Source organism: Aythya fuligula, chromosome 22 (genome assembly GCF_009819795.1).
Source record: "Aythya fuligula isolate bAytFul2 chromosome 22, bAytFul2.pri, whole genome shotgun sequence".
Taxonomy (NCBI): domain Eukaryota; kingdom Metazoa; phylum Chordata; class Aves; order Anseriformes; family Anatidae; genus Aythya; species Aythya fuligula.
In genome coordinates, this window is record NC_045580.1 from 4,526,451 (window position 1) to 4,534,968 (window position 8,518).

Sequence of the window (8,518 nt, forward strand, 5' to 3'; positions counted from 1 at the left end):
AGCAAAGCCACCACCTGGAGCTCAGCGAGGAGCTGGTTTGGGCTTCCCAAGTACCGAGAGCAGCGCCAGAGATGTCTGAGAGCACCGATCACCGATGTTGCTGCTAAAGGCCGACGTGTTTGTACGAGCAGCGGAATATATTAATCAAAAAGAAGCTGCTTTTTAAAATTTATTTACAGATTAGCAGAAGAAAAGGCTCCATGAATCATTTATCAGACCTGATGTTTTTTCACCCCATCACCACAGTGAATAAAGAGGGAGCTTGACGGAGCCAGGCATTATTCCTCTGCTTCTCCAAAGATCTTGCAGTCATCTCCTCAGACAGGAGATGTCAGGAAAAAATGATGAGAAACCACCTGGTTTCTCTCCATCTTTGCTTTTTATCTCTCCTGTTAGCTTGTTCCACCTATATAGCATTTTATATCTACGTCTGGATTTTAAGGAGACTTTTTTCATGTCCCTCTCACAATCTTCTTCTTCTTTTTTTTTTTTTTTTTTTTCATTTTCCCCTATGTTCAGAGTGTTTGCATTCAGAGCAGAAATGTGGTGGATGGATAAAAGCTGCTGTCATTTTGGGTACCTCTTCTAGTGTCTCTGGAGGGTCCTGGATTTTCGGCTCACTGGTAAAAACCTACAGGTTTTACCCTCTGGAGGGACCCCTGGCAGAGACGCCAATCTGCACATCACCTGGGGATTGTGTTCGGGTGCATTTGCATGCCCAGGATGGGTTTACATCTCTCGTGGTCTTTCTCTCCCACTTTCTGCCCTCATCTTTGAAACTATTGTGGGGCTTCTTTTGCTCGATGCTAATGTGGTTCAAGATCTAGAGCGCTTTGCTGTCCAAAAGGCACTTTCCCAGAATGGCTGTCTCCTGATAAAACTTGAGAAATTCTAGTAAGATATCTCTGCAAATTCCACCGGGAGCCAAAGATTAGATCAATTAACATGTAATACCTTGCTTTCTCCTTTCTTACCAGGTTGCTTGATCTTCCTGCTGCCCCCCTGGCTGTTTTCCAGCCCCCATTCCCGGCTGGCCCTGCTGCACTCAGGCAGGTTCCTAACCAAAGGGATCTCTCCTCCTGTGCTAAAACCCCACATTTGTGGTTTTTGTCCAGGCAGGGCCATTTTCACCTAATGATACAAAGCTGCTTTATCCCCTGAGGTCACACGGGCAAGGGTATTAGCAAGGCTGGGGGGCACTTACTGAACCAAGTAGCACAGGCAAAATAGAAAAGGGTTTTTCTGTGTCCTGTGAGAGATGAAAGATAGGAATATTTGTAGTTATTTCAGATCCACAGAAAGCTTTCCTGCTTCCGCCATGCCAAGTCTGCTTCTCTCCTTGAACCTTAAGTGTTTCACCAGCTAAATGACCCAAAGGGCAATGGAAGAGGCAAAGAGAAGAGCTGTCGGTGGGGTTTGCTTTTTTTTTTTGCTGAGCTCCTGAGTTGCAGAAAAGGTCTGGAAGACCCAGCATCATATATAAGCAGGTGGAGATAAATGTAGTGCTGGGAAGTGCAGCTGTGGGCACAGGGTGATCAGTTTTTGTGGTTCTGGGGTGATTGTCTGAATGGCAAGGATACCCTTTGGGAAAAGGAGGAGACCTGTGGGCGAGGACTCCTTGGTGCTGAGCTGGTTTCTAAGCTTAGGAAAGAGTAAAGAAGCAAAGATGGGCTGCTGCAGTGGGTGATGGTGTCACAAACTGGCTGACATGAGTGAAAGAAGTCCCCTCCATCAGCTCCTGTTTAGTTCTGAGATTAATTACCTGCAATATATTTGTTTCTCGCCTGTCCTCCACCTGTGTACACACCGAAAGTGATGAAATTTCTCCTGGTGCATAAAATATGGCTTCGACTTGAGGGAAAAGGCAGCCCTGCCCATCAGATGGAGGCCAGATTGTAAACCTCGTCGGCCGGGCACGTCTCCAAAGCCAGGGAGATGCCCTGCTGCCCCACGGGCATAGAGGGAGGCAGAATCAGGCCAGAGATGTGCAAAAAGAGTTGGAAGCAACCATGGGGAAGGAATCGAGGAGCTGCAACGTGAAGGGAGGTGGCAGAGCAGTGGGGCAGCGTGCTGAAACGCCTGCTGGGCAGAGCACAAAGCACCCACGGTTCCAGCAAGCCCATTAGAGTCTGATGGCCGCTAACTGATTGAAAATACAGAGCTGGGCTCTCCTGGGTACAAAGTAGCCCTGATGAATTCGGTATAAATAGGCTCCTCGGGAACTTGATACCACACTGGGAAAATCAGCCCTGTCCCTGCCGGATCAGACAATGGGCAGGTTTATTCAGCTTCCAGGGAGGTTTTTTTTTTTTTTTTTTTTTCCTGCAAAGGGGAATCTGCCGTGCTCCAGCTGAGTTAATGGGCTGGTTTGTGGCAGGACTGCCACAGCTCCTCTCTGTAAGCAACCCAGGAGGATCCCCTGCCCTGCCACGATCCACAGTGGCCTCGGGGCTGGCGGTGCACAGGGACGTGCAGCAGAGCAGCAGCTTTCCAAAAGCCCTTCAAAGGCCAGATCAGAACAAAATGAAGGAGGCTAGCGTAATTAACAAAGGCTTTCTCCTCTGCTATGTTTAGGTCTGCAGTTATCAACGTAGCTGGCAGTTCCCAAAGACTGAAATGACAGGAGCTGGCTGTAAAAGAGATAACTGTCAGATTAGCCAGGACATATTTCCTGCCTAGGTTTTCTATATCATGCCTATCTTGAAATATCTCCATGTATTAAAGGCGCTGCGTGGCCATTTGTGTTTAAAAAAGTACCCTTTGCAACGTGATAAACAATGTTTTATTGCGACTGAAAGGCCGAACATTTCTTGTGTCTTGACTTAGGCTGCTTTGAAATATTACATTTTTCCTGCTTCAGTCACTTTGTGTGGACCAAGGCTCTTTGTTGTTCTTATTGTGGCGGCTGGATTTTCGCTTTCTCAGGTATTGAGCTTAGGGTACTGGGGAGAAAAAATGTCTGGGCATTGGCGAGGAGAAGGCAATTTAGACTCACCATGGGCAAGAGCCATGCTCTTTCAAACCTCTTATCTACCTTCTTTTTTCTTCCCCTATCTCTGCCTTCCAAGCACCTTTCTCTTTCCTATTCATCCCCCAAATGCTCCTCCTCGTGTTGCTCAGCCTCAGAAAGAAATGTCTCCGGTCGGCTTTTGCCTGAACTCCCAGGAAATGTTCATGAATGTAGTCCTCTGGCTTTTCAGGCTTAGCTCTTGCTGAGCCGAGATTTAAAGCAATTTATTTCTAAGCCAAAAGCGAATGCAAATGAGGGGAAAGAACTGGGGGAGGAAAAGAAAAAAGACCTTTTATTCCCAGGTGAGCACTAAGATGACTGATCTGTCTGCCTAAAACCGATTGTTCTTCCAGAGTCTACAGCAAATACCCCTGCGCGTTCCTGAGAGCAGCCGTAGAGGATGCTCTGATTGTTGCTTGCTGAACTAAACTGGGACAAGTAGACGAGCACACAGCCTCTGGTTTTATTCCCTGGCCATGGATCAGCCACGATGTCTTTAGCCCTCGGGCAGCCAAAATGGAGGTCATGGCATGGTAGGGAGCCAGGCATAGGAGGAGGCCACCAAATGTCTGTGCTACGAGGTCCTGCAAATCAAATCGCTCTTTTGGGAAAAAAAAAAAAAAGTTTGTTTGCTACCCATTTCAAACAGCCCTGGCACACTGCTGGCTGTGTGACCGGGCCAGGTGGATGGATATTTCTTTTTGAAGTTAAACTTAAAGCATAAAATGCTTGTACAGAGTGCCTTTGTGGAGAAAGTTGCTGGTTTAGCAGATGCAGTAGTTGCTCTGAACAAGCTATTCTATTATAATTCCCTCAAGTGGACATCGTATTTCAAGGGAGAATCATCATTCTGGAATGAAGCCCCTATTTTTTAATTTTTATTTATTTTATTTCTTTCTTTTTGTCCCCAAGGAGATGTTAAAAAGCAGCAGCAGGATGGCAAACCAGATGGCCGAAATGCCACCAACCCCAGCAGGTGTGACGGGTGATGCTGTCACAGCAGACAGCTCTGGAAACGGCCCTGTGCCGCCCTGGGTCTCAGCTCTGCTGCATGAAACGGGCCTGATCCAAGTCCTCCTGAGCCTCACGGTGGTTACTAAGTACCCTATCGAAGAATAGAAATGAAGGAAATGTTTTGGATTAATGCGTAGGACTGGAGGGGGTCTGGCAAGGTTTAATCTGTTCATGTTTGCAAAGGACTCTGAAAGCTTGGGATGAAAGCTGGTGGAGATTTGCCAAGTGTTTGCTAACATTAATGGTTAATTATTATGAATGCTGGCAGCCTACATGCTCAGCCAGCATCGTTCTCCAAGTGAGATCCAGACCTGTTATGGAGTTGTTATGCACACAAGACAGAAAGAGACAGCTCACTCTTTCTGCCCTGCGCTCCCAGCCAAAGTCCCATTCTAAAATCAGAGAGCAGCAGCACTTCTAGGTCTCGTCGTAACAACTACTTACAAACCCAGAGCATTTGGCAGGAGAAGACCCAGCCATCTCCACGTCTGCACTCTTTTCTGTCTGCTGGTTCCTTTTTGCCTGATTTAGCAGAATGGAAGTAGTGATCCACGTGGAGATACGTCCCAAACAGGGTGACAAGTGGGTGTCACACACTGCTGCACTGCACGGGCAGATCTGAGCCATTTGGAGAAAGATGGGCATGACTCATGCCTGAATTTGCCCTTGTTAGGGCTCAGGCTGGGTCAGCAGGAGCCTCCTGGGCACTGCAGGTGAAGAAGAAAAAGAGCGAGGCTGCCCAGCTGCCCCCAGCATAGCGAGAGAAGCTGTGCTGTGGTGGAGAGGGTGAGGGAGCAGCCAGCCAGCGAGTCCAGCCCCGAGCGCATGAGATTTGATTTGCCAGATATAATTTGATGGCCGGTAGCGTTGCAGAGGCACCTGAGAACCTGCCTTTATCTAATAGTAGTCATCCAGAAAATGAAATCGGATGAATAAAAGGCTTGAGGTCCGTTTGGTCCTGTGAACACGGCTAGCAATTCCCAAACTATGAAAATCCAATTGATCTTCAGTCTGCACCAGCTCTGATTTATTTTTATTTCTCCATTTGAATTTGCAGCCTGAATTTCTGGAGCTGAAAGCAGCATCCTTCCTATCTTTTGGCTACTGATAGTATTTTAGAATTATGACAGCAGAGTAATGTTTGCTCTAAAAGGTAACTTCAAGCTGCATTAGTCTCAGATAATTGACAGAGACCAAAGAAGTGATTTTGGGAAGCACTTGTGCGGAACCAAAGATCTTAGTGAATTGTTACCTTAAATTAATGGTCTAGCGAGAAGCTGCTTGGAGTTGATCAGCTGGCGGTAGTACTAAATGAAGCCGGGCTTTAAAGTTATTAGCCAGGCAGCCGCGAGACAGTGCTGCTGTGGATTTATGTGCTCACTTTGTGTCTTATGGAGCCCAAATCCACACTGAGCTCCGAGTCCATGGGACTTCCCTGACTTCAGTGGGAGCAGCGAGAGCTCTGCATCTCTTAGGATTGGGCTCTCGCATGCTGGAGCTCGGCTAGGCCAGCGTGGCTAACAGGATTCACACCTTTAGCACCCTCCTTAAGCCCCAGACAAAATGCAAAGTTCTTCTCTCAACACTTATTAAAGCTCCAATTTTATTTCTCATTATTAAATCATTAAATTGGCCCAAAATGTTTAAGTTAAGCGAAAGGAAGAGAGATTTGTGAGAAAACTGAAGACTCTGAGGAACTGTCGAATAATCTCCGAGGATGAAGAAAGCTGCGGTTGCCAAACCCATAAGCAAAAGGATCAAAAAGCAAAAGAAAAGTAGAAAGTTGTAAGTGTTTCAACTCTCCCCCCGTCTTCCCTAAAAACCTCTGGTGATTTCAACAGGGGGAGGGAAATTATTCTCGTAAGGAACAGTCCGCCAGATGCTCCTGCCACTGCTGATGCCATTAGCTTGGTGTGCAACCCTGCATGGTTCTGCAATCTTGGTGTGTCCCCACGCATGACACTGATGTTGCTTTCCTGGGCCTGGCGAGTTCATTATCAGTGTCAGCTGGGAATTAATTGGGTTTAGGTGCCTCAGACGAGAATGAGGCCTGCTTGAATTTTAATTATTTAACATTTTGAGTAAGTAGCTGTTTGATTATTTTACAGGCTGTGTTTGATTCTCTGCCTCAGGAACTTTTTCAGAGTATATGCATTTTATTTTATTTTATTTTTTTTTTTCCTGCAAGATCTGATCCAGATCTGATGGAACTGAAATCAGGGGAGTCTGGGGCTTGTATTCTGGCTGTTAGCAGTGGTTCTCTTCTGGCCTTGGTGTCTACAAACCCACGTACCAGCTCAGACCCTGGTAAGTACCACCCTTGTTGGTGGGCGATATTTATTTGTGGCACATGAGAAGTGAGAGTCAAGGGGGAAGGACCGTGACTGGAACTTTTTCAGATATTGAGGATGTTTTTCCTGGTGAGGTTGATCACATCCAGCTCTCAATGTATGATAATAATGAAATGGGGCTTGGATTGCTCTGTCACATGAATCTCAGTGGACTGTGGGCACGAACTAGCTCCAGCATGGACGAGAACTGCTGTAGGTATCCCCTGACCGAGCAGACATGGAGGGAGCAAGCTGAGAGGTGACTGCAGTTCCCATGGCCCTTTTAATCCTAGGGGAGGCAGCTGTGGGAAAGAGGGGAGCCTGCCAGCGAGGGTCACCCATGGCTGTAAAGGCTTTGGCAAGCGAATATTTGTCTTCTAAGGAGGAGTAGATTGAGACCCATCAAACTTATTTCCTTTGAACAATGAGGCAGGCAACAGATAAGTGCATTCAGTCGGCACTATCCTGGGCTGAATTCAAACTGGCACCTAGAGGTGAAAGACTGTATTGTGTTACCAGCTCTCCGACTTGTCCAGTCCCCATTAAGATTGTCTTTAATTTAGGCCAGGGAATGCACTAGTCACTTTCTCACACTTGCAGCACTGACCCAGCAGAGGTTAACACAGAGATCTGTTATTATCTGCTTGATCTGTAACTATAGAAAGCAGCAACTAAAGTGTATTTCAAATCCAAATGCAGCCTGCTGGTGCCAGTTACCAGCTAAAGTATGCTCTTTCTCCCTTCTAGCTCCTAAATAGCACAGGTAAGCTGTGCAAAAAAAAAAAAAAAAAAAAAAAAAAAAAAAGTGCAGATTGTTAGAAAAAGAGTGTAGCCTCTGAATGCAATGGAGTTCTTTATCTCGCTGAAACAGATACGAGAAGTAGCAGGGAAAGGAAAACCAAACAGAGACAAAGCTCTCTCCGGAATGTATAAAAAGAACCAAATAAGCCATTCAGAGCATGCGAGGAGATGTTTTTTTTAACGGAGCGTTAGCAAGGCAATGTTCATCTCTGCTGGCCTGCCTAGGAACAAAATAAAACCAATGTTGTGTCAACAGGGTAATAAGAAAGAACACCAAAGTGTTTTTCTCTGTATTAAAGAGAAATCAGGCCCATGAAAGCCATGCATATATTTCAGCAGTGACAGCTTGGGCTTGGTAACAATGCAGTTTACTGCCGTAAGAAGCCTGGGGTTGACAGGGTGGCATATAGCGGAATTGTAAGGAGATACAGCAAGTGATTTGGACTGTATTACCTGAAAACCCTGACACCTTTCACATAGCAGCAATGGTAGAATTTTCCCCAGGATGCATAGCAATAACGTGAATCTTTCATAATTCTGCATCAGGCAATGTTGGGCAGTAAATAAGTCTTTCTCCACCACAGTCTTAAAGATGCATACCCAATGCTTTATGTCAAAAGCTGCTGTGTGGGAACAAAGTCCAAGCATTGAGGGGAAACAGAGAAAAGGAGACAAAAAAGCTGAATTTCAGGAATGGTAATAGGCTGGGGCACTTCTCATTTGCCTTAATGCAGCTTTTAACTTTGCAGTTGGTGCTTAGATAATGTGCTGATGGCTCTAACTCTGCCAGTGGTCTGCCCAAGGCTTGCTTTGCTTCTCAGGGTGAGTATTTGCTGTTGAGGCTTCCTCAGGTGAACTGGGTTAGCTCCAGATGCCCCAGAAGAATTGCCTCCTTGGCCTAGCATGAGTTGTCAGATGCGTGCTTTAGTCTCCTGACCATAAACTTGTGGATGCAAGTCTATGGCATTGGCCTGAATGGGACAGGAGATGCACAACAGGGCAGGACTTAACCCAGGCTGTCAACCACTGGGGCTGATGCTGAGCACGCTCTTCTTTTTCATTTTTTTTTTTTTTTTTTTTTCTTTTTCTTTTTTTTTCCTTTTTTTTTTTTTTTTTTTTCTTTTTTTTTCTTTTTTTCTTTTTTCTGCTGCTGCACTCAGCCGGGTGGCAGAGCATGGGTAAATCCGGGTAGTAAGGCACAGGACAGCAGGACAGGGCAGTGCCCGTGGTGAGAGAGCTTGGGCAGGGCTAGCAGCTGGGAACGTCCCTGCCTGCAGCAGGACTTTCAGGCATTTCTGACCTTCCTTGTAACCCTAGTGAGGACAAGGTGGGAAGCCAGGGAGGCGTGTACTGCCAGGCAGAG